Genomic DNA, 27,901 nt, shown 5'->3' on the forward strand with positions numbered 1-27,901 from the left:
AGCTAAAAGCTCACCCTAATTATTTGAAATAATTATTTGGTTTCTATCCTTGTTGGTTACATTTACTCGAAAGTCTAGAGTAAGGACATCAACTTTTTCAAAAGCTCTTTAATTTCCAAGAATGTATACTAGTGTGTTATATACATATGAGCAATTTTAAAGCTTAAAGGTGTTTAGAATATTTATGGTGGTTAACCACCGTCACTGGAAAAAGCTTGCTTGGCCCTGAAGTTTTCAAAACGTCATCACAAGGTAATTAACTTTAATAGATGTTTACATGTTTCTGTTAAAGAAACGCTTTTATCGACTTAAATGTTATGCTAACTATATTGAATTTTAATATTATTTTATGTTACTCTACTTAAGGCTCATTTCCGCACACACCATATTCGGTGTCAATTTAAAAACTGTTTGAATTTTTGGGAATTTGTTCACCCTTTTAATTGAGGCGAGTTAACTTAAACGTTTAAAAATTGTATGTATTTTCATCTGTTTTTAATGTAACTCCTCTGGGTTATTGTTCTAATCTATTTGACCGAAGGTCGAGGGTTTGATTACTAGTGACACTGGTAAAGGAGCGCGCAGCAGATCCATGGAGGTCTTTTTTTTATACCCATCATCAAAATATATGGGGGGGGGCTTTGAAAAATTTTATAAGGATCGGTCCATATAAGGTCCGCTTCAGAAAATGTTGAATTTAGTCGCTGTACTCGAATTTTTAACTCAGTAATGAAAGTTAAAGTCATTTTCTGAAGGGGATCATATATGCGGGGGAGGGGTGAGGTTTGTGTAGGATCAATTATGGACTGGTCCTCCTTGGTAGAGAAATTTTGGCTTGAACAAAACTTGTTTATGTCGAATTACGTCAATGTACTTATATTTTTAAGATAGTAATAAGCGTTAAAGTCATTTTCTGGAGGAAACCTGATATGGGGGGTAGCGTAATTTATGGGCCGATCCTCAAAAAATTGGATCATATGAAACTTATTTACATACAAATTTCGAATTGCATTGCTATACTCGTACTTTTAAAACAGATATGCCCGTTAAAGCTGTTTTTCAGGGATCCACTTGTATGGGGGCTATCCGAAAACGTGCACCGATATTGCCCATTTTCAATACCAAACAAACCTTACCTATAGAGAATTCTTGTGGAAATATTCAATCCTCTAGCTCGTTCCGTTCGGAATCTATCGTCAACAGACAGACAGACGGACGGATAGACATAGCTAGATCGTCTTAGAATTTAATAAGAACCCAGAATATATATACTTTTGTGGGTCTATGACCAATATTTCCATGTGTTATAAACGGAATAACAAAATTAATATAGGCCCATCTTTTTTGATGGTGGGTATAATAATTTGAGGTATATTTAACTTTGCCGCATATAAAGTAAAAGTTACATCAAAAAAACTTCCCAATTGAATATTACTATTCGTAATAGAAAAAACGTTTACTTAGTTTAATTTAAAACTTAGAACTACATATTTTTTTCTCCAAGTCGCTTAAAATAATTACTCAATTTAAATCTCTACTAACATAACCAATATCTCCCATTATTGTCCTAAATAATGGGAGATGATACTTGTAAAATAACACATAGGTCAAGTAACAACATTGTACTTACCTAAAATAAAAAATCCAAAAATTCCAAAAACGTAGCTGAACATATTTGACACCTGTGTGAGTTGAGTTAACCTTAATTTTATTTAAACAATTTTATTGTAAATGCAACTGAAATGACAAGAGAAAAACAAACACATAGAGAGGTATGAATTTAAACAACTAGGACAATAAAATAATAATAAAATTGTATGAATGGTACTCAATAAAAATGTTAAAATATTTAGTAAAATTAATTATAAACGATAACAGGACATGCAATTCAATAATAACACACAATACGTTTGCCATTCGTGCACATACAAACATACATACATACACCTTGTACAAAATACAATGTATGCGAATGTTTATACATTTCCGGCAGTTCGAAATGTTTAAATACGAGGTTGACTTGATTTTAGATACATATAAAGTGTACATCACTTTTAATGCATATAAAAATAACTATTCCATAACTAATACTTCAATCAGATACAATTCTTAAAGGAATATAAAATTAGTAGTTTGTCAGCCACCGCGAATTGCTGGTTTATACAATCATCTGTACAAACTCTTTTTATGTACATACTGACATACATACATTTATTCAAATTTTTATTTATTATTTTATATTTATAAATAAAAAAATATATTGTATACATATTTATCATAAAAATGTCCACAATTGCAACCGAGACTTCATGTTTTGATACATATGTATGTAGCAGGGACGGCAGAAAATACTAGTACATTCCTGCGTTTTTTTAAAGGGTGGCTTTTTAACGTCTCTATTGAAATACCTATAAATATTTGTATGCCCTTTAAGTATAGGGATGTGTAGTTTGGTAAGTATGAGTATTTGTTGCATAAATTCAATCGACCGACAATAATTATAAAAGCAATAATATTGTTGATTGTTTTTTTTTAATAGAAATAGCAGTAGTGAATGAAAAGTAAGCAGCAAATTAGTAGAATTTCCATTTAGCGTTTGCTGGCCATATTAATAATTTAATCCAAAAAAATTATAATAAATTTGAAATAAAGAGTATTATTTCAAGTGAATTTCAGGAAGTGGTCCAATACTATATAAATCGGTTTTTTTGTTATTTATTATCTATTAATTTTAATATCTTATATTAATAGTTAGTATGAGCGTTAGGGTGATAGTTGTATGTTATCATAACACCGTGCAACAGCCATTTTTACACATGAAAAAATTTATATGTAAAAGAAACTTTGAACCATTTGTATTAATTCTGTGTAATAAGTTTTTCATATGCCCTTTGAAAGGACCTTAACATCTTTCGCTGAAGGCTGATAAGAAGATCTCTAAAATAAATTTTATAGGGAGAGTCAATATACGTATAAAAATAAATGCAAATCCAATCATGTTTGAATTTTAATAATTGTTTATTTGGCCTTGTTTTGTAATGCAACTTTTAACGTGTATGAATCTTTAAAGAAGGGGAAGCAAAGTGCTTGTGGAATATCTTCCGCGGTAAGGCAATGAGGATTGAATATCGCATCTTTTACAATGTGTAAAAGGTCAAAAAATCTAAGTCCTAGCATTTTTTCCACTGGGTCATTTTCTATGGGGTAAGTACAAAACTTGTTCATGTCGAATTTCAATGATATGAATTGATTTTAAGCGAGTTTAAAATTATTTTTTGAAGAGGACCTCATTTTGGGGGTAGGATCAATTATAGATCAATCCTTATACATATGTAACTAATTACTTTTCAATGTACCCAGGAAAAACTTACATTGAAAAGTAATGAGTTAAAAAACTAATAAAAGCTCTTTTCACTACATCTTCATTAGCATTTTAAGTCATTATTTTAACGCGGTGATGTCATTGGAGGCAAGTACTTCTACGCACGCTTACAAATAGAGAGTTAAAGAAGTACTTGCAATTTCTCTTGCAAAACTGTTGTTGAGTAAGTTGTTTTGTTTTTTAATAATAAAAAGAGCCAGCTAGAATACGAACCAGGGACTTCGGTTTGTTAGTCAAATGTTCTACACACTGCTCCACTGCTTAGCTATTTTATTGCGCGTCAAATAATGGTTTTCACAAACAAAACTAATTTTGTTTTATTTTTTGTAAAACACAATTCTTAAAACGCAATTAAATAAAATGTACTAACAAAATGACAAAGCCAAAAATAAAGTACTTCTATATTAGATTATAAGAAAGTCATTACTAGAGTACGTCTAAGTAATGCAGACGATAAGTAGTAGTCATTGAAAAGTAAGTCGTTATGGAAGTACAACCCATTAGCGAGTTTTTGCTGGTTAAGTTTTTCCTGCATATATAACATGCCCCAAACGAACTATCCCAGCAAAATCTTTACTTACCCGGTAAGTAGGCAAGTAATATTGGAGCAAAGTGTAAGTACTTCCTTTTTGGGTGAATAACTACTTATTTTTGTTTGACGATGACCAAAAAATAACTGGTTACAAATGTGCTTACCCGACTTTTCCGGATTTAAAACCGACCTTAAAGTTATTTTCTGTGTTTATTAATATATTCTATTACCCAATGCCCCATTAACAAATTATTTTATCGTGCTATTTGGAATAGTTTTTACATGAAGGTACAAATCAATATTTCTTCAAAAATCTTCTAATATCGACTAGGCTTAAAACCATTAACCAATTCCTTATTAGACATACATCTGGCAACAAATCCTACCAAAAAAAAAAATAATTTTATTAATAAAGACCACTCATTACCAAGTAACGTGTGAAATAACTACATTACCTACAATACTCATTACCAAAATTTGAAAATATTTACTTCTATTTACACTGCCTTCGACATTTTATGTATGTTTTCAAAATCACTTAAAATTCCTACTGTTTCGGACAAGAACATGCCTTTAGTGCAGACCTTGTTTGGCATTGATTGAAATTTGTAAAAGACATACTTAATAGGCACTTCATAATATCGACTGTCTAGAAGTATCGGTACTCTCTGATATCATAAGAATAAGAAAAAACACTCAAATCATGGAGGACAAATTGTGGAAGATTTCTAATCGACTTAACGGTACTCTTATGTTCTCCCTAGATTACAAGCTTCCCACATTTAATTACTATTTTCACACCCTTTCCGAAACTCTATCTACAGTTTTTCAAACAGTTTTTAAATCTATAAATTCATTAATTTACATTCAAAAAACGAAAAAGAGGAGGAAAAAATCACAAAACCATAAAATGTGTTACCAAACGTGTTATAACAGCAGAACTTTTGATAGTGCTAGTGAACTGATGTTTATGCTTGTTTGTGTGGCCCGTAATGGAGTAGACTCATAAATAGCATGGGTCATGTAACAGTCGGTGTTGGTGGTGTGTTTGTTGTTTAAATAAAATATGAGTTTCTTATTGTGAATAAACAAGACGAAAGAAAGGATGAAAACTAAAAACTCTGCTACTGCTCGTTGTAGGCTAGCCTTATGCATTTTTCATAGGCACAACTATGGATTTGAATTTAATTGAATTAAAATTTATTACCGGTAACAGGTAAACTATAGCAGTATACTTCTTCATAAATGGTTAAGGTTTAAATACTAAATTCTGTTGTATTCACCTACTTTGGGGCTATTTTATAGAAGATCTAAAAGTTTTTTTCTCAAATTCAACTTGCTAAAATTTCTATATAATTTCGTATATGAAATTTCCATTTCCTTATTATAAAACAATTCTACTTAAGAAGTTATAAAACTTTGTACTATTCAAATTACTTAAATAAAAATAAATTTTGCAATTATGCTCCGTATTATTAATATTTATGCTACAAACTTTGAAATGCATATAAAAACAGAAAACAGTAAAATACAATTGCTAACCACAAAAAAGACAACTATCTACGTATGTAAATGCATATTGGCAAACTGAATGAAAAATGCCACAACTAAAAAAAAATAACATTATAAAATAGATGTTTGTCAATATTATTTTAGTGATTATTAAAAATATGCTCAAAACAAGTTTTAAAATAACAGAACAATAAACTGTTTGGAAAGTTGAGCTATGCCAGTCTTGTATTCAACGTGCAATATGTGGTGTTATTAAGGTATTTTTCTATTTAATACATTACTATATCAACTGATAAAGATAGTCTAAGACCGAAAATTTTGCTTTTTTAGAAATAAAAAGTTTCAAATATATAAAACAAATCTTGGCAAAAGGTAAGAAAAGAACACCTTAATATTGTATATGTAGTAAAAGCAAGAATGACAATATTAGAAAATGTCACAATCTGTGCAAAAATAAAAAGTATTTTACGAATTTTTATTTAAGGTTCATAAACAAGAATATACTTGGATTTTATCTCATATATGTACTTGAAATACTTCAGAAAATGACAAAAACAAAAAAACACACAGCCACAATAGCACTAACATGTTATAGTAGTGTTTCTATCTGCCAACAACTGACCATTGTCCTTCATCTCTAACTTAAAGAAGGAAACGTATTTATAAATGTCTGAGTTTAAATTAGTTTTTTAATTTTTTTTTTTTTTTTTTGTTAAATACAAACATTTTAAGCAAATTTTACACACGTGTTTTGAAAAGGTACGAATGAATATTAAATGCTATATTATATGTATACACAATGCAGACATAAACAGTACATAGAAGTATCACAACAAATACAGTAACAACTAAGAGCTTCTATGTAACCAACTGCAACAAAATTACTCTAAAATAAAAACAAGTAAGAAATTATAGTCGTGCGAGGCCGACCAAATAATACCCTACACCTGTTACAAAAAAATGTGATTTAGTTGTCATAATAAAGCATTTAAGTTGAATTGTACCTTGCCTCAGATATACTTAAGCCATTAATTGTTGAATAAAATTGTGGACATATAAGTCAAATTTTGAAGGGAGTTTTGTATAGGGGCTATTGTCAAATGAGGCCCTATAACTATAAAATTTTTGAGGTTCATCAAGGCTAGTATAGAACTTGGTTTTACAGCTTTTTGTCGAGGTACGAGTATATTAAACAAAATTATGAACTTAAGAGCCCTATTCGGCAGGTTCAGTTGTATGGGGGCTAAGTGAAATGATGGACCGATGTAAACAATTTTCAATAGGCATGTGCCAAATTTCATTGAATTATCTTTAAAATTGCGACCTCTAGTTTGATCACAAGGTTTACAAGCCCTATTCGGGGGTTCAGTTGTATGGGGGCTAGGTGAAATAATGGACCGATGTTAACCATTTTTAATAGGCTTCGTTCCTGTGACAATAGAAGATCATGTACCAAATTTCATTGAATTATCTTCAAAATTGCGACCTGTAGTTTGATTACAATTTTTAAATGAGCGGACGGACAGACGGACGGTCATAGCTAAATCGACTCAGATTCTAAGTCGATTGGTATACTTTAAGGCGGGTATAGGACCAATATTATTGTGCGTTACAAACATCTGCACAAACCCAATATACCCTCCCCACTAAAGTGGTGTAGGGTATAATGAGTTTTATATTCGGTTGTATCGAATCGTATATACCCCTCATTATAGTTTGTTTTAAAATTATGTTAACATACTAATTGTATTACCAAAAAGAATGAAGATAATCTATTTCGCTTTTACAAAGAAGACAAACTTTTCATGTGTCGTTTCAGAATTTTGATCGTATCGTTATTTATGGACCGATTTTGCAGATTTCAAATAGAAAGCTACTCGTTATCATGCCTGATATAATTATATATGATTTGGATGATGGAGATATATATGTATCCGTGGTCTTCAGAATATTTATTTCAACAGACATATAGATATACAGAAAGACGGACATTCCTAAATCAACGCCGCTATTTAATTTAAAATATATCCCAATGAAAACTTTCATTACCATGTAAGGAGTGAAAATGCTAAAATTTACTTGCACAATAGCATTTAAAGTCATTATTTTAACATGGTGATGTCATTGGAGGCGATTACAAGTAATTAGAAAAAGTAGTAATTGTAAATCGCATGAAAAAAAAACCTACACAGCTTTAATATCTTCACTGGCAAGACGACTAATGAATTATAAAGAAACTGAATGGTATAACTAGACTCCTTTAACGTTAAACAAATCATTTACATGGATGATATTAATATTACATACAGATCGTACTTATATCTGTAGCGTACAAAAATAGCGCACCAATCGGCTTAGAATTACTTTCTAACTAAATTAATATATGTAATTTCGTAAGTCTTGTACTCAAACAGAAAGTCGCAAGGTCCACTAACTAAATCCCAGAAAAAATTTAAATTTCAATTAACTGGCTCTAGAACGGATGCAAATAGAAGCACTTTTTGACATTACTTTTGGAACCCGTTCTGTGGAATATTTCTGTGACCCTATGGTACTGATAAGTAGTTTTTAGTTAAAGCAATTAAAACATTATTAATATTTAAAGGGAATTGAATATTGGATATTATAAAATATAGCATTCAGCCATATTTTAAGTCGCATTTAATCGCTATATCTAAGTATATAACTAATGATTACCTGTTCCACAAGAATTGTCATGGCCTACTATACTTTCTTACTTGATTTTACATACTTTATACCTCTATCGAAAAATATTATACTTAAGTATGTTCTTCTAATTCTTAGGTCCTCCCAGTGTGACCATTTTGGCATTTTTGCAGCTAGATTTAGAATTTTTTATTTTGATTTAGCTTTAAAATTTTAATTTAGCATTTGGCATTTTATTTAGCATTTTTATAAAATATTTTTAGCATTTTTAGCTTTTTTTGCAATTTTAGTATATAAACAAAAAAAAAAAAAAAAAAAGACAAATTTTTGCAAAAAAAGATTTATATTGGAAATAGGTTTAACCGGAAAAAATCAGAATTAAATGTCTACTCAAACACAAGCAACAAGAAATATGAGAAATGTAATAATTTACACTGTAATTCAAAATAATGCAAAAAGATTCATAAAGATAAATAACTTAAAATTACGCCAATACAAGTGAATACTTTAAAATGTTGTATTCTAAAATATTTTTCTGGAACCCAATGCTTTTTTAAATTCGAGGTGATAGAAATAATTCAAGAGATTTCATATATTTTTACAAATACGTTCAGTACGCTATTTTACAAACTAATACTTTTTGTTTGCTCATGGAATAAAACATATAATTTTGGAAAATGCTATATATGACGGTTAATTAACAAATTTTATTTTTTCCTGTTTTAATTTTTATCATCCTTCAGGAGTTCTTGTTAATTTATTGAAAAAAAAATTAATAATATATAATTAAGACTTTCTCATCCTACCTTCTGTTCTTTTTATTTTTACCAAATTTTTAGTAATTTTTTTGTCACGTTTTTTTTAATTAAAAAAATATATAAATTTCGAAAATATTTGACAATTTATTCCAGAATTACAAACTTACGGATTTGAATATATCTCTCAATTCATTTCATACATTCTCATATATATTTTTCCGAAAAAATCTTGGAATTATGAGTTTCAAACCTGACATCTATTCACCGAGATTTAAAATTATTTCAACGGAATTTTCAATATTTTTGTGACATGAAAACCATTTTAAAGTGTTTTGAGGAAGACAAATAAAATTGTTTATATAAAAAAAAGTAAAACTAGAAATATTATACTTTTCCTTCCGAAAACACATGTAGGTTTTATACCAAGCTTATTAAATTAACTTTTCTTTTTTCTCAAAAAATCATCAAAATAACACATTCGCACTGGAAAAACTTTATACAGTCATTTAAACTTGGCATTAAAGTATGGGTTCTTTTTGCAATGACATTGTATACGTATAAATTAAGAGCTTGCATACATTTTATAGCCCAAACACTTTCCAGCATCAGGATGAGCATGATGATGAGAATGAAAATAACTATGAATACCTTTTTAAATACAATACACACTACAACATTGTTACAACAATGCATATAGTTCTAGTAGTTTTGTTGTATTTATTAGTAGTTTAGTCTAGTAGCAGTTTTGCTAATGTACCAGTAGTAGAACATACTATAGTAGTAATAATAGAAAAAGAAAAAAAATACTTACAACAGCAATCTGAAGTAACATTACAATTTGATAGTGTACTAGTGCAATAAATGAGTGTATTTCTTAAAATCTACAATAGTCACGCCTCTCTACTGGATACCAACGACGACGACAACAACAATAACGGCCACAACAGAAGAAGTAGACAAAACCACAGACTGGAGAACGGAATACATGTTGGTGGCATCATAGTTCATCATCAATGTGAATGTAAGATATTATGACACTAGTGACCTCTAGTGTGGTCAACCAACACACACTATATACCATTTCGGATTTACATTTATATAAATGTAATGTGAAGAACACATATTCGAATGTACACATACATGTTTACATAAATAAAGTCACATACGTACATGTAGTAACATGACTTCAACTGTAAGTTAAAAGCCTTTTGTAATATGTACAAAGTCTCACACTTAGGTTCAAAAATATACATTTACATGTCTGTTAAAAACAGTAAGATAAAAATGTTGAGATACAGTTTTTACAGAAAAATTTCCTATTCATATATATAATACATCCGTCATTTAGTGTCGCCTTTGTAAGCAACAGAGTGGACACTTAAAAAAATAAACTTAAGCTTTTTGTCTGTCTCTTCGTAATCTATGGGCTGACGATTGACTTCCTCGTAGGACAAGAACATATTAAAATAACTAGTCACCTGGGTAGTAGGTGACTAGGGGTAACCCTAAGTGATAAGTTTAATAGGTAGTTCAGAGCTATCCGGCCGAACTGCTGGGTTAACAATCGACTAATTTTTTAAAGGAGTCCTTATAAGTTCATAAATACATCTTTAATTTGATTAAATTAAATATGGATAAGGCAGAGGAAAATCTCGAAATCGTTTCTGGACGTTTAGCATACTTCAATTAATTGTAGATCACTTTTTTATTAGAGTTAGTAGCATGAATTATTCCATGTCCACCTGTAGATAATTCACAGTTGCAAACATATACAAATAGACCAACGTACATTCAGTTAATATAATTTCATGTTGGGAAACTGAAATGAAAACAAACAAAAAAAAAAAAATCAACAAAAAATTGGGAAAACGAGTTGTTGCTCGACATTTGAGACTGTATTACCATTTTGCATCTACAAATACATTTACATGTATATATTAGTAATAAACTTACATGTACATATGAATGTACATCATATTGTACGTGTTGTATAATAAACTTTTGTACACTATATCTGTATATAAATGTTTCAGATCATTCTTGTCATTCAAGCAGCCTTTATACATATATCCAGCTATACATATATGCATATTATTCAGACATACATATGTACATATATTTTGAAAAAAAATATAAGGTTCGTTGTGTGAGGGTGAACTGATTTCAAAAGTATGCATTTGTAGATGTACATACATATGCAGATATGTTCGTATGTGTTCACGTAACTATTTCATGGCAACGACCTACGTAAGTGGTTACGCTCGGTTACACTTTTACGCCTTTTTGCCTCTTTATTGCGTGCTCTCATTCGAATGAAATGAACAAAATTTTCGGAGGGAAAATACAAAATATTGGAAAATTGACTTTAAATTAGCAGCAATATAAAGTTAAAAACGCAAATGTAAAATTTACATGGTTTTATGATCAAACTAAATGGTAAAAACAAATTTAATGTGATCAAGATGTAAATTTATTCTGATGAAAAATTTTAGAAATTATGAAATTTTTATTAAGATTAGGTTACATTTTGTTTGAATTTTTAAAATTTGTTATCACAATAACATTATAAGCTTTTTGACACTTGTTATAAACGCATCATGTTAAATTCTTTGTCCGACATATTCCCTCTTTGTCAACCATCGAACGTCACAACATCATTCGAATAATAATAAGCAATATTAAATATCCTGCAATCGTAATATACGGTTTATTCACAATAGCTGATTTTACCCCTAACAGCTGCTTATTGGTGATAAAATTCCATCAAAAAATTTTACAACAGGTGGAATTTCTTTGACGTTAAAAAAGTTAAGGGACAAAGGAAACATGTTCATTGTTATTTCTTTACAAGAAACATGTTAAATGCACACATACATACATATATTCTTTATTACTTCTTTCACTTAAACGTTGAGCTATACAAAACACTTTATTTAAAGTTTGGTTAAAATCAAAATAAATGTCTACGAAATTCAAGAACTCATTAATGAACAACTTTCCTTTAAGTAATATTAAAGATATTTAAAACATTTTTTCACAAAATCATTTTGGAAGAATAGTAAAGTAGAGAAAACTGTAACATAAAACGTATGTCTCATAAGTAACATGAATATAAATGACTAGTCTAGTATGCATACATAAGCATTTTTTCTATACAGACAGGGAATGATAAAACACAAAAATATTTATATGTATGTGTAAATAGGTTTTAATACATTTGTAGTGGTCTATGTGTATAAATAGGTTTAAAAATATTTGTAGTAGAATGGCCCAAAAATAAAACTTAAATTTCCTTTACTTTTGATATTCTTTAAATGTAACAAACAAAGTTTAATTTTGATTGAAAACGTCATCAAAATTCGCTATGCCATTATTGCGTATTTTTATACGAAGAGATGAGATGTGGACCGAATCGAAAAGGTGTTTAGTTTGAAGCGAGTGTTAACGAAAAAAAAAAATAATATATATACGGGCAATTTTATGTCAAGTGACCCAAATCAAAAAATCGATTTTGATGTAATTTGCACCAAGGTTAGTACTATTGCATAGTAGGCCAGAAAAAATTTCGAGCTCAATCCGTCAAGAACTGTCGGACTTAGAAGTCAAAGTTGGACATTTTGGTCATACAGGGTCTTCATTGTTTCCAAAAAAAATATTTTTAAAACCACCATCAAAAAAGATGGGGGTATATTGGTTTTTTCATTTCGTTTGTAACACATCGAAATATTGGTTATAGACCCACAAATTAATATATATTCTGGGTCCTTATGAAATTCTATGACGATTTAGCCATGTCCGTCCGTCTGACTGTTGAAAGCACGATAGAGACTGAACGGAAAGAGCTAGGGAGCTGAAATGTTGCATAGATACTTTTAGTTCATGCAGTTTGTTTGGTATTGAAAATGGGCAATATCGGTCCACGATTTCACCTAGCCCCCATATAAAGCCCTCTTCAGAAAATGACTTTATCGCTCCTAACTGGCTAAAAGAAGCCTCAATAGCGGCGAAATTTGGCACAAATATGTCTTATTGGAACTTTAATCTCTTTGTAAGGATAGGCCCATAATTGACCATACCCCCAATATAAAGTCCCCTTCAGAAAATGACTTAAACGCTCATAAGTGTCTAAAAGAAACATCTATAGAGGAGAAATTCGACAGGAACATATTTTATAGGATCTTAAACCTTTTCGTAAAATTTTATAAGGATCGGTCCATAATTGACCCTACCCTCCATATAGGTCCCCTTCAGAAAATGACTTTAATGCTGATATCTGACCTTAAGAAGCATACATATATAGCAATAAAATTCGACATAAAAAAGTTTTATGGGAATTAAAACCATTTTTTTAAATTGTATTTGGATGGGTCCATAATTGACCCTACACCTCATATAAGGTCCCCTTCAGAAAATGACTTTAACGCTCATAACTGAGACAAAAATGAGAGTACATCGGCAAATTCTACATAAAGAAGTTTTGTGCAAGCCAAAAGCTCTCTGTCAAATTTTAAAAGGATCGGTCCTTAATTGACCCTATCCCCCATATAAGTCCCCCTTCAGAAAATGACTTTAACGCTCATTATTAGCTTAATACTGCGAGTACAGCGATGAAATTTGACATTAACAAGTTTCGTATGAGCCAAAACCTCTCTACTATATTTTATGAGGATCAGTCTATAATTGACCCTTCCCCCTATAAGACCCTCTTCAGAATATTACCTTTACACTTATTACTGACTCAAAATGCGATTACAGCAGTGAAATAAACAAGTTTTGTGCTAGCCAAACACACTTTATAAAATTTTATAGGGATCGGTCTATAATTGACCCTACCCTTCAAATAAGGTCCCCCTCAGAAAATGACTGTAACGGTCAAATACGACTACAGCGACCCCTACCCTACACCCCTATTAAGGTCTCCATTAGAAAATGACTTTTACTCTCATTATTGGCTCTAAAATGCGACATAAAAATATTTGTTTGAACAGAATCGTTATAAATTTTAGGATATATGAAATTTGACATAAACAAGTTTTATGGGAACTGAAATCTTCCTACCGACTTTGATGAAGATGGATCGATAAATGAACACTTCAGTAAAAGTACTTTAACTCTCATTATTTGCTTAAAATTACAACTTAGGCGATGAAATTTAAATAAACAACTTCTTTACGAAACATAATTTATGTATATATTAGTGTTATATTCGGCCATGCCTTGTTTTCTAAATGAGCCCCTTTTTTTGCTCAAAAGAAAGTTTATACAATTTCGTTAAAGGGCTTTATAGTTCCATAATAGGATGCGAGCGGGATATCTATTAAAAAAAATATTTTTTAACTCAAGAATAAGATTTTTACGAGACACCCTAATATATAATCTTGTGTTTGCACACATTTTATTATTTTTTTGGCGGTGTTGATTTTTTGCTAACAGTGTTTTTGTCCTATAGACAGTATAAAGGTATTAGACATACACCTACCTAAAAGTATATTAATCGACCCAGAGTAATTTTCTGAATACATAAATACTAACTACAAATTGTACAAAGGACCCATATAAACCCATTTTCCGGAAATCACTTTAAAACTCATAAATATATTAGAAATATTGGTAGCCAAATACAATTCAAATTCGCAATTGTTTAAAACTACCAAAAGAAGAATGGCCAGTTCCAAAAATGACACTAATTCGCAGAAAACGATTTTAAATGCCAGTATCAACATAAAATTCACCACGTTTTAATGTACCTATCATTCATCATTATATTAGCGGTAGTTCCTATATAAGGCTTACTTTCGAGTAATGGTTTCTTTTAGTCTACAGTATCAAGTAGTCTAACTTGTCTGATTTCATTTACTATATTACTCAATTTCCTTAAGTCTTACAATCAGAAATACTTTACTTTTGTTAAAGTTTTATTATGTAAATTTTCTTTTTGTGCTTTTTTCTGTAACTGTTGTCTGTCGGACAATTTTTGTATGTCTGCGGCTTAAATTTTGTATACATTCTTAATTGTATAAATGACATTTGCAAATTGATATGAAAGTGTATGTTTTTTATTTAAAACAAACTTTTAGTTTGTGTCTTTTTCCATTTTTGTGCGTGCCAAACATGGGATGTATTTATTATTAAATTTTTGATTAATTAGCGAAGGTAATTAATATTGGAATGATATGTTATTACCAGGGAAACCAAAAGTAAACTCTAAAAAGTATTTTATATACATAAAATATGAAGTAAAAATCGAAAAAAATGTTCTTACTATTTACGTTTTGTAGATTTTTTCTTGTATGCTGAGCTCCAACTTAAAATTTTGGATGATGCCAGTATTGTTGTAAATGAATGATATGTATACTCCAATCAGATCTTTTTGCAGTAAGTATTATTAAATTAAAAAAAAATACATTGTTTTTCTATTCATGACAAAAAGTTTAATCTATCCTGTCAAACATTGAAATTGATCCTGTACATACAATATTTTGGCTAATACATCTCAACCCGATATTAATTTATACGACATTGTCATAATCCCAGTTATGTACGTTACAATTTATGTCTAAGTTGATTTACCTAAAATTTCTTATTTATTACGTACGTCTTCTATCTCCAGTCTGATATCAGCATATCGTAGGTTTAACTTGCGAATGTTCAACCACGAAATTTATTAATTTATAGGAATGACAATGTTCGTTTTAAAAATTACTTGAGTAAATTTGATACATATTTGTACAAATCGAAACAGGAAAAATGGTAATTACTTGTATTTACCCATCAACTTACTTTACAATGACTACTGTATGTTGTCTGTATAACTTAGAAGGAGTCTAGTAATGACCTAATTGTTATAAGGGTTTTTTTTAACAAAACCATTTGCTGAAGTCTTTGGATGGTAAGTCCCTAATTGTAAGCGATAGTGTTAAATTAATAATTACTTTTGCTTTGTAAGGAAATCTTCACAATAAATTCTGTTATAATTTTACCACTATCAACCCGATTATCACCTAAACTTATTCCAACGCTATATAAATTTGTTGTACTTCTTCGCTCTTTAAACTCTAAGCTAACGTTATGTATGAAAGTTTATGTGTGTTTATATGTAAGAATATGTACTTTTTTAAGTTTTTTTTAAGCCTCTTGAGAATGTAAATTTGACATTAATTGGATTAGGTTTTAGTATTTACGATCAAGAACAAACATACCAACACTCATACCAAACATTTTATTTGTATGTGTTTATTTGAGGAAAATGTCAAGTTGTTATTCTTAGAATATTTAAGAGCCCCTGTGTGTGAGCGTTTAGGGATACGGCCATATTTATTTATGACAGCAGCACACATACCATACGTGGATGAAATTACATCTAAACTCAGCCAATTATTTACATAGGTATATACATACATACATATATAAGATTACATCACCTTGACTCTTAGATAAGTTATTTTTAACATGTTTGTTTTGCGAAAGATTAACTCAAATTACTTGGAAGAAAAGTAAAACGGAATCACAATTAGTTCATTGTGAAGTAAAATTTTAACAAAGTTTCCAGGAAGATCATACTTATTGTAATGATGGTACACGAAATTCGATGTCGCTCATTATTAAATTAACAACACTAAATATATATGTATGTATGAAGTACTTATATTATTTCCAAATAATTTTTTTAAAGCACAGAAAACAGAATACAAATTTTCTCGTGCCTTCGACGTGATGTCCAATTATGGGACTAAAATTTACCATTGCTAGGCGTATAACATCTCCTCATTAGTTTTTATCGAGCAAAATATCATTGCAAAAAAAATAATGCACCTTAATTTTTTTCCAATGATATGTTCAAATATGTAAAAAATTTTCAGTTCTGTATTAGCATTTTAATGATGATTAATAAATTTCTATTATACCACACTCTGGACCACAGTGGAATGTCCCGTCAATCCGAAACTTTCGAAGAAAATTACCAAACAAAAATTGTAGACAAAAGTAACGAATTCAGGAAATTATTTTACTAAATGTCATTGAAATCAGACTAGGGCTTCAATTAACGGCAAGTCAGTGGAAAGTGATTTAGTCTGGTCGGTTCGAATCCCACCTTAGGCACTGGTTAAGGAGCGCACAATAGGCCCGATAAAGGGCCTAGGTGTATTTATTTCAAAATAACTAACTAACTAACTACTAACTAACTAACCTAACTAACTAACTAACTAACTAACTACTACTAACTAAACTAACTAACTAACTAACTAACTAACTAACTAACTAACTAACTAACTAACGAACTAACTAACTAACTAACTAACTAACTAACTACTACTAACTAACTAAGACTAACTACTAACTAACGAACTACTAACTAACTAACTACCTAACGAACTAACTAACTAACTAACTACTACTAAACTAACTAACTAACTAACTAACTAACTAACTAACTAACTAACTAACTAACTAACTAACTAACTAACTAACTAACTAACTAACTAACTAACTAACTACTAACTAACTACTAACTAACTAACTAACTAACTAACTAACTAACTAACTAACTAACTAACTAACTAACTACTAACTAACTAACTAACTAACTAACTAACTAACTAACTAACTAACTAACTATCTAACTAACTAACTACCTAACTAACTAATTAAGTAATTTTTAATTTTCTTCAAACTATATTTTTGTGATATTACAATCTTATAGCAACTGAGCGACATGTAATGTTTGGATGAGAGTTACATATTTTTATTTTGGGCAAAATAATTTTCTATAGGTATATACATATCCATACAAATCTATATACAGTATGTATGTATATATACTATGTACTTATTAATGGCTGTCGAAATTGGGAGGAAGTAAAAGCAAAAAAAAAAAAACTGTTATGCCTTTGGGTATTATTGAAATGGTAATAAATGTGTATATTGTATTAAAATACATTTATATAGAAATACACGCACTCAGATATACAGATGTTGGAATTTTATTTTTTGTTAACACAATTATGAGGTTTTTTCACGCTTTAGTAGTCGATAATCTGTGATTGTTTTCATTAATGTAATTAGCACAAGATTTGTCAATGTGAATTCATGGAAGTTCATGTTTATACACATTTTATCATGAAAACATTGTCAAGGGAGAACATGAAATGATAATATTAGTGTAACGGTATAATGAAAAAATAACAAAAAGGAAAACAGATTTTAGTGGTTATTTATCTTCTGGTTTATTACGCATTGTAATATAAATTTAAGGCAACATTTGAAAAATAAAATCGATAGGTTATAAAAATTAAATTAAATACCTACAGAAGCAAAGTTTTACTGTTAATATTAAATACGATAATTTCCAGACCAAAACAATATTATATTATTTAGTTTTTTTCCTTGCATTACTTTTCAGCTTTAGGGAATATTATTAAGAGATTTCCTGAAACAAGCTTTTCATCGAATAGAACTTAAATATGTATTTTCCTTATTTTCTACAAAATCTTCTGCTTTAGTAAAGGGAAACGAAAACAAGATGTAATCACATATTTATACTTTAAAATTATGCGATGATCTTTTTTTGTAGATTTTCCTGACATGTTTTTAATTTTTATACACCGAAACAAAACACAAAAAATTGTGTTTACATTTCCCTTCTTGTCTTTTTTCTGGTTTTAACAAAAAATAAAGCGTTTAGCATGTCTTAACTTTACTCAGGGGAAATTTGAATTTATAAAATTGTTTTAAAATCTTTAGGATGCCTTTTGAAGGGGTCCATAGCACGTGTGAGACTTTTGTTTAATTTAAATTTATTTAAAGTTTTAAACTAAACATGTCCGGTTTACCATTTATCCATGGGCTGTTTTTATACCCAACACGACTTTAGAATTTGTACTGATGTTCGTAACACTACTTAAATATATAAAATTTCAAAGAATAATATTTTGAGTCGATTATGCCATGTCCATGTAAACCTTTAAAGGAAAATACCGTCCACAATTTTGAAGATAAATCCATGAAATGTGGTACCCTTAATTTGACTCAAGAATACTGATTTTGTTTGATATGGGTCTATTATTTCACCTATCCTTCATAAATTGGGCTATTGAGCTCATAATTATATAAAATATATACAAATATCTCTAAAAAATCGACACAGCAATTAAGTTTTATGCAAGAATAAATATGACTTAATTTTTCCTATTTGACCTTGTCCTCCATACAAAGCACCCCTCAGAAAAGTCTTGTACAGACATCAGTTTTAACATGACCGTAATTAATTTATCGAGTAGTGTGACTATGATGGATTTTGTGTCTAACTCGGTAGTCACACAATTAAAATATTGAAAAAAAAGGTTTTAAAGTTTTGAAAAATTCTTACCCCTTTATTCATAAACAACATTAATTTGTAAAAGAAGGCCCTATATTATACCCACCATCAAAAATATTTGGGGGTAGGGTCTATTATGTATCGATCCTTATAAAATTTGACCAAGAGATTTAGGTTTCTATAAAATATATTCATTTCGAATCGTACCGTTGTATAAAGACATCTTTATAAAATGTTTTCAGCTTTCAGTACTGCCTTAAAAGTATGAGTACAGCGATGACACTTGACGCAAATATGTTTCATACAAGCCAAAATCTCTCTACCAAATTTTATGAGTATCCCTTCATAATTGACCCTAACCCCCATATAAGGTTTCCTTTCATATTTTATGAGTATCGATACTATCGCCTTCAAAAAATTACTTTGACGCTCACAACTGGCTTAATAGGTGAAATTTATCATAAACAAGTTTTTAGCAACAAAAATCTCTCTAAAGTCCCTATTCTGAAAATCACTCTGATGTCTATATAAATTTCAAATAGTAAAATTCAGCATAAGTATATGAAATAAATGAGAAGACCTTCCAAAATTTACTTTAATTTTACGGCACAAAATTTGATGGTGAGTATAGAAGATTCGGCATGGACGAATATAACACTTTTACTTACTTTTTGCTACAAAATTTTTTGGTGGCTTATCATGTTACTGCAGCAAGCCCTTCATTCCGTTGATAGAGAATTTTTATTTGCTCAACTTCGTGAGAAAGTTTGTCATTCCGTTTGTATTTAATTTCTTCAATATAATTTTCCGATCCGATAAAGTATATATGTATATTCTGATCCTTATATAGCGGAGTCGATTAAGTCTTAGATTTGGACATTAGATATTGGATATGCCGATTATTATAACAATTTCGAGTTACAACTAGAATATGTCCAATAAAACACCACAAATGGAGGCAGGTGATAGGTAGAAGGCATCTAAAACAACTAAATCTCTTGAACTGAACTCCAATTTTATAACTTTGGATCATTGTAGATCGTTTAACATAATAAGATATAGAAACTTAAAGGTACAATATCTTTGATTGCATAAAATACTCATGCAAAAGCATTTCAAAGGATCAAGTAATGCTCCTAAAGGCTTCTATGACGGCGTCATGAAATAACTTCCCACGATAATGAAATAACTCCCTAAAAATTTGTTTATAAAGCAAAAACAACGAATTTTGGGGATTTTGAGGCGTTTTTGGGGCATTATTTCACATTTAAAATAAGGAGTTATTTCATTATGAAATAATTCCCCAAAATTCAAAAATGAAATAAATCCCTAAAAATATTTTTGGGGAGTTATTTCATTATATTACTTTTGTCAAACGAAATAACAAATATACGTCTGATGGCCGGACTTCGGCCGGCGCAAGGGTTTTATCCTCTGGGGTAGATTGGACACCGGCTTTGCTAAGAATACACTCTCCCTGTATCAAGAGTGTTCGGCCTTAGGACGGCTATTTAGGAAATCTTTACTAAGCGAAACCGGTGTTGGTCATATTAAAGTGTGGTAAATCCTTGCGTCCGGCCGTAGGCCGACTATTTAGGAAATTTTTATTAAGCGAAGCCGTTGTTGGACATACCATAGAGTAGACAGTCCTTGCGCCCGGCAGCAGGCCGGTTATTAAGGGAATCTTTATTAAGTGATTGAAGTGAAATGTATTAAACTTCGAAGCCCCACTCGAAAGTATGAGCGAACTACTTTTTTTAGAAATATCACTAAAACCGACTTGTTCCATAATTTGTTATTTTTAAATAGGAACTTATTTCATTTAAAAATTAGAGATTTGTTTCATATGAAATAAATCCCCAAAAATGGGGTGTTATTTCATTTTAATGTAGGAAGTTATTTCATTTCGTTAGGGCTTTTTTTAATTTTTAAATTGGGGAACTATTTCATAATGAAATAAGTCCCCAAATTTTTGTTTTGAGGAGTTATTTCGTGGGGATTTATTTCATGACGCCTTCTATGACTCCCAGATGTACTCTTTGTATAAAAAATATGGATTTTGAAGTTTCTTTAGTTTTTGCCTAGTATGAATTTCTTTGTGAGGCCTCTATAGCATTCATGTTTATTCAGTTTTTTTTATCTCTCCTGTAAAATTTTTAAAATAATTTGAAATTAGTGTACATAATAAATATAATTAATATTTATTATGTACTCTAATATTAATTTTTAACTTGTTACAAACCATACATCATTAAAAAATAATTATGTATGTATATGTGTTACCTTCAATGAATAATACACAAGGAAATGAAGTAACTTTGAATGTTTAACATAAATTCATCTTTAAATTTTATCAACTGATTTATGAACAACTTCAGTCTGTTTCTTTGTACTTTCCAAGGAAAACAAAATACATTCAAACTTTATTTTGTGAGTTAATTTATTCGGCAAAAGAAAAACAAATTCAATTCTTTCCGTTTGACACATAAACATTTTTTTCGAAACATTTGTCATATAAATGTTTATGTGTTGTTTTATAAATTTATTTTATTTGTTGTTTTGCCTTTTAACAAAAACTCATAACAAATATAAACAAAACATTTTTATACGTAAAATATAAAAAAACGCGAGATATAAGTATAAATAGACACCGACTATATGATGTCCTTTATCGAAGTAGTTCGTATATGGTAAAAGCGGACACCTTGAGCTTTAAACTATAATTACATTTATATTTAGATAATTTGATATTTCATTGAGCAATCAACTCAATAATTTCAATTCTGAATCGATAGATAACTTTAAGTGTTGCATACTAATGAACTATATAATTATACTGTTGTAGGGTATAACAAGAATGAAAACAATTCCAAGTACTTCATTTGAATGTAGAAGTAAAACAACGTGTATAAAACAAAGTTTATGAATGCATAACGAACGTATTTTTATGAGGTTTTTATCAATTGTTTTCCTTTTTTCTTTTTTTTCAGGGAAAAGAGTCATGCCACCATTTATTTATATATCTTGTAGATACAATCATTTATATGAACATACTTTTATGTACAGAGTTGTTGTGACAAAGTTTAATACATTATTAGCTTGTATTATTTTACAACATGCAATTTTATTTATTTATTTTCTTTTTACGGTATGTGTGTATTAAACTTTTATACAAACACATTTTTTATTTAGAAAGGAATTTGAGTGAATGTCAGGAATTTCTTGTTTATGTCTTTGTTGACATGATGATTTTTTCTTTTTGAATTGAAATGTTAAATGTTAAATTTGGAATTTTTTATATTCTCAGCCATACAATGGTGCACTGGGTATCATCAGATGGTGTTAATGTTTGTAATTTTTGAATAAAAACGTGCTGTATGTAGATGCTTAAGAACATTTTTATGATTTTAAAGAGAAGTTAAGTAATCTGCTAGAAATTCATAACATAGTAGTAAAAAAAAATATTTATATTTTGCTTTTTTATGATTTTAATGTATTACATGAAAAAATTCTATAAAATCGGGCATTCTACAGTAGGGGAAATTCAGAAGGAATAAGAAAATTATATGGAAAATTTAATCTACAGGACTTATATTAACCACACACAGTAGCAAACTGTCAAAATACCCAATGTTAGTAAAAATATAGGGAATCCTCTCGAAAATTGTTATATCAGAATATTATACTACGTCTAGTCCTATGAACAAGTATCTAATAGAAGAGAAAAAATCTCTGTTTATTTTTTAATTTTCCATTAAATTAATGAAAATTTGTGAGTAATTTGGTTTTCTTTCAAAAATCGATTTTGCCACAAGTCAAATAAAAATGGCATATTCCAGTGTCGAATCTTGTTTACCCTTCACCATATTGTTATACCCTACACCACTTTAGTGGGGAGGATATATTGGGTTTGTGCTAATGTTTGTAAAGCACAATAATATTGGTCCTATATTCACTTTACAGTATACCAATAGGCTTAGAATCATTTTCTGAGTCGATTTAGCTATATCCGTCCGTCTGTCCGTTCATGTAAACCTTGGAATCAAACTACAGGTCGCATCTTTGAAGATAATTCAATAGAATTTGGCACATGATCTTCTACTGTACCAGTGACGAAGCCTATTGAAAATGTTTAACATCGGTCCTTTATTTCACCTAGCCCCATACAACTGAACCCTCTAATAGGGCCTTTAAGCTCATAATTATGTTTAATATACTCGTATCTCCCCCAAACCCCATATAAAGCCTATTTCAGAAAATTAGTTTTTGAACAAAAAATGGGTTAAGTATTTCTGAGGCAATGTACAATTCAACTTAAATGCTTTGATATGAAAACAAAATCATATTTTATACATATTACTGATGTAGGGTATTATTTGGTCGGCCTCGCCCGACTATAATTTGTCACTTGTTTTAAATTTTAATTTTTATACCCACCATCAAAAAAGATGGGGGGTATATTGTTTTTGTCATTCCGTTTGTAACACATTGAAATATTCGTATAAGACCCATAAAAGTATATATATTCTGGGTCCTTATTAGATTCTAAGGCGATCTAGCCATGTCCGTCCGTCTGTCTGTTGAAAACACGATAGAGGCCAAACGGAAGTAGCTAGAGAGCTGAAATTTTGCATAGGTACTTTTAGTTGATGCAGTTCGTTTGGTATTGAAAATGGGCAATATCCGTTCACGATTTCGCCTAGCCCCCATATAAGGTCCCCTTCAGAAAATGACTTTAACGCTCATAACTGACTAAAAGAAGCACCTATAGCGATGAAATTCGACATGAACATATTCTATAGAAACCTAAATCGCTTTGTAGAAGTTTATAAGGATCGGTCCATAATTGACCCTAGCCGCCCTATAAGGTCCCCTTCAGAAAATGACTTTAATGCTCATAACAAACATATTTTATAAGAACTTTGATATTATTGTAAAATTTCATAAGGATCGGTCCATAATTGAGCCTATCCCCCATATAAGCTCCCCTTCAGAAAATGACTTTAACGCTTATAAGTGACTAAAAGAAGAATCTATAGCGATGAAATTGGACATGAACCTATTTTATAGAAACGTAAATCGCTTTGTAAAATTTTATAAGGTTCGGTGCAGAATTGACACTACCCCCCAATATAAGATCCCCTTCAGAAAATGACTTTAACGCTCATAATTGTCTAAAAGAAGCAGCTATAGCGATTAAAATCGACATGAACCTATTTAATGGAAACCTAAATAGCTTTGTAAAATTTTATGAAGATCGGTCCATAATTGACACTACCCCCCCCATATAAGATCCCCTTCGGAAAATGACTTTAAAGCTCATAACATCCTTAATAAAGCATCCATAGCGATGAAATTTGACATGAACATATTTTATAGGAATCTTAATATCATTGTAAAATTTTATAAGGATCGGTCCATAATTAACCCTATCCCCGATATAAGGTCCCCTTCAGAAAATTTCTTTAACGCTCATAACTGTCCAAAAGAAGCATCTATAGCGATAAATTTCAACATGAACATATTTTATAGAAATCTAAATCTCTTTGTAAAATTTTATAAGGATCGGTTCATAATTGACCCTATCCCCCATATAAGGTCCCCTTCACAAATGGTTTTAACGCTCATTACTAGCCTAAACTAAAATCGTTCTAGCAAATTTGACGAGGATCGGTCCATAATTGACCAAACCTCCCCCCTAATAAGGTCCCTCTCAGAAAATGACTTTAACGCTTTTTACTACCTTAAAAATACAAGTACAGTGACAAAATTTGTTACAAATTTCTCTACCAAATTTTAGGAGGATCAGTCTATAATTGATCCTATCCATATACATAATATGTATGATGGTAAAATCATACATAGATGTATTAAATGAGAAAATTGTTTTGATAATAACTAAAGCATCGATTCTTAAATATCAAAGTTTATTTATAAGGAAGCATTCCTTTTCGGCAATATTTTGATGGTGGGTATACAAGATTCGGCACAGCCGAATATAACGCTCTTACTTGTTTTCTATTGTTTTTATACCCACCATCAAAAAAGATGGGGGGTATATTGTTTTTGTCATTCCGTTTGTAACACATTGAAATATTCGTCTAAGACCCATAAAAGTATATATATTCTGGGTCCTTATTAGATTCTAAGACGATCTAGCCATGTCCGTCCGTCTGTCTGTTGAAAACACGATAGAGTCCAAACGGAAGTAGCTAGCGAGCCCCCTTCAGAAAATGACTTTATCGCTCATAACTTGCTAAGGGTAGCATCAATAGCGCAGAAATTCGGCACAAACATGTTTTATGGGAACACAAATCTCTTTGTAAAATTTTGTAGGGAAAGGCCCATAATTGACCCTACCCCCCATATAAAGTCCCCTTCAGAAAATGACTTTAACGCCCATAACTGGATAAGAAAAGCGTTAATAGCAGTGAAATTCGGCACAAACATGTTTTATGGGAACATAAATCTCTTCGTAGAATTTTATAAGGATCGGTCCATAATTGACCCTACCCCCCATATAAAGTCCCCTTCAGAAAATGACTTTATCGCCCATAACTGGCTAAGAGAAGCATCAATTGCGGTGAAATTCGGCACAAACATGTTTTATGGGAACCTTAATCTCTTCGTAGAATTTTAAAAGGATCGGTCCATAATTGACCCTACCCCCCATATAAAGTCCCCTTCAGAAAATGACTTTATCGCCCATAACTGGATAAGAGAAGCGTTAATAGCAGTGAAATTCGGCACAAACATGTTTTATGGGAACATAAATCTCTTTGTAAAATTTTGTAGGGATAGGCCCATAATTGACCCTACCCCCCATATAAAGTCCCCTTCAGAAAATGACTTTATCGCCCATAACTGGCTAAGAGAAGAATCAATAGCGGTGAAATTCGGTACAAACATGTTTTATGAGAACATAAATCTCTTTGTAAAATTTTGTAGGGATAGGCCCATAATTGACCCTACCCCCCATATAAAGTCCCCTTCAGAAAATGACTTTATCGCCCATAACTGGCTAAGAGAAGCATCAATTGCAGTGAAATTCGGCACAAATATGTTTTATGGGAACCTTAATCTCTTCGTAGAATTTTATAAGGATCGGTCCTTAATTGACCCTACCCCCTATATAAAGTCCCCTTCAGAAAATTACTTTATCGCCCATAACTGGCTAAGAGAAGAATCAATAGCGGTGAAATTCGGTACAAACATGTTTTATGGGAACATAAATCTCTTCTTAGAATTTTATAAGGATCGGTCCATAATTGACCCTACCCCCCATATAAAGTCCCCTTCAGAAAATGACTTTATCGCCCATAACTGGATAAGAGAAGCGTTAATAGCAGTGAAATTCGGCACAAACATGTTTTATGGGAACATAAATCTCTTTGTAAAATTTTGTAGGGATAGGCCCATAATTGACCCTACCCCCCATATAAAGTCCCCTTCAGAAAATGACTTTATCGCCCATAACTGGCTAAGAGAAGAATCAATAGCGGTGAAATTCGGTACAAACATGTTTTATGAGAACATAAATCTCTTTGTAAAATTTTGTAGGGATAGGCCCATAATTGACCCTACCCCCCATATAAAGTCCCCTTCAGAAAATTACTTTATGGCCCATAACTGGCAAAGAGAGGCATCAATAGCGGTGAAATTCGGTAAAAACATGTTTTATGGGAACATAAAGCTCTTTGTAAAATTTTATAAGGATAGGCCCATAATTGACCCTACCCCCCATATAAAGTCCCCTTCAGAAAATGACTTTATCGCCCATAACTGGCTAAGAGAAGCATCAATTGCGGTGAAATTCGGCACAAACATGTTTTATGGGAACCTTAATCTCTTCGTAGAATTTTAAAAGGATCGGTCCATAATTGACCCTACCCCCCATATAAAGTCCCCTTCAGAAAATGACTTTATCGCCCATAACTGGATAAGAGAAGCGTTAATAGCAGTGAAATTCGGCACAAACATGTTTTATGGGAACATAAATCTCTTTGTAAAATTTTGTAGGGATAGGCCCATAATTGACCCTACCCCCCATATAAAGTCCCCTTCAGAAAATGACTTTATCGCCCATAACTGGCTAAGAGAAGAATCAATAGCGGTGAAATTCGGTACAAACATGTTTTATGAGAACATAAATCTCTTTGTAAAATTTTGTAGGGATAGGCCCATAATTGACCCTACCCCCCATATAAAGTCCCCTTCAGAAAATGACTTTATCGCCCATAACTGGCTAAGAGAAGCATCAATTGCAGTGAAATTCGGCACAAATATGTTTTATGGGAACCTTAATCTCTTCGTAGAATTTTATAAGGATCGGTCCTTAATTGACCCTACCCCCTATATAAAGTCCCCTTCAGAAAATTACTTTATCGCCCATAACTGGCTAAGAGAAGAATCAATAGCGGTGAAATTCGGTACAAACATGTTTTATGGGAACATAAATCTCTTCTTAGAATTTTATAAGGATCGGTCCATAATTGACCCTACCCCCCATATAAAGTCCCCTTCAGAAAATGACTTTATCGCCCATAACTGGATAAGAGAAGCGTTAATAGCAGTGAAATTCGGCACAAACATGTTTTATGGGAACATAAATCTCTTTGTAAAATTTTGTAGGGATAGGCCCATAATTGACCCTACCCCCCATATAAAGTCCCCTTCAGAAAATGACTTTATCGCCCATAACTGGCTAAGAGAAGAATCAATAGCGGTGAAATTCG

At 30.9% G+C, this 27,901-nt stretch overlaps 1 long non-coding RNA gene across 1 annotated transcript in view; it reads right to left on the reverse strand.

Moving 5' to 3' along the window:
- Positions 1-1,619: 1,619 nt before the first annotated feature.
- Positions 1,620-27,901, reverse strand: part of LOC119612216 — a 76,186-nt gene continuing 49,904 nt past the window's right edge. The window contains exon 3 of the long non-coding RNA XR_005232116.1: positions 1,620-1,737. This is a non-coding gene — a long non-coding RNA (uncharacterized LOC119612216). The remainder of the gene's footprint in view (positions 1,738-27,901) is intronic.

This window comes from Lucilia sericata, unplaced genomic scaffold, assembly GCF_015586225.1.
Source record: "Lucilia sericata isolate MDLA Ls3-8-SP2 unplaced genomic scaffold, ASM1558622v1 Contig001629F_arrow, whole genome shotgun sequence".
NCBI lineage: Eukaryota > Metazoa > Arthropoda > Insecta > Diptera > Calliphoridae > Lucilia > Lucilia sericata.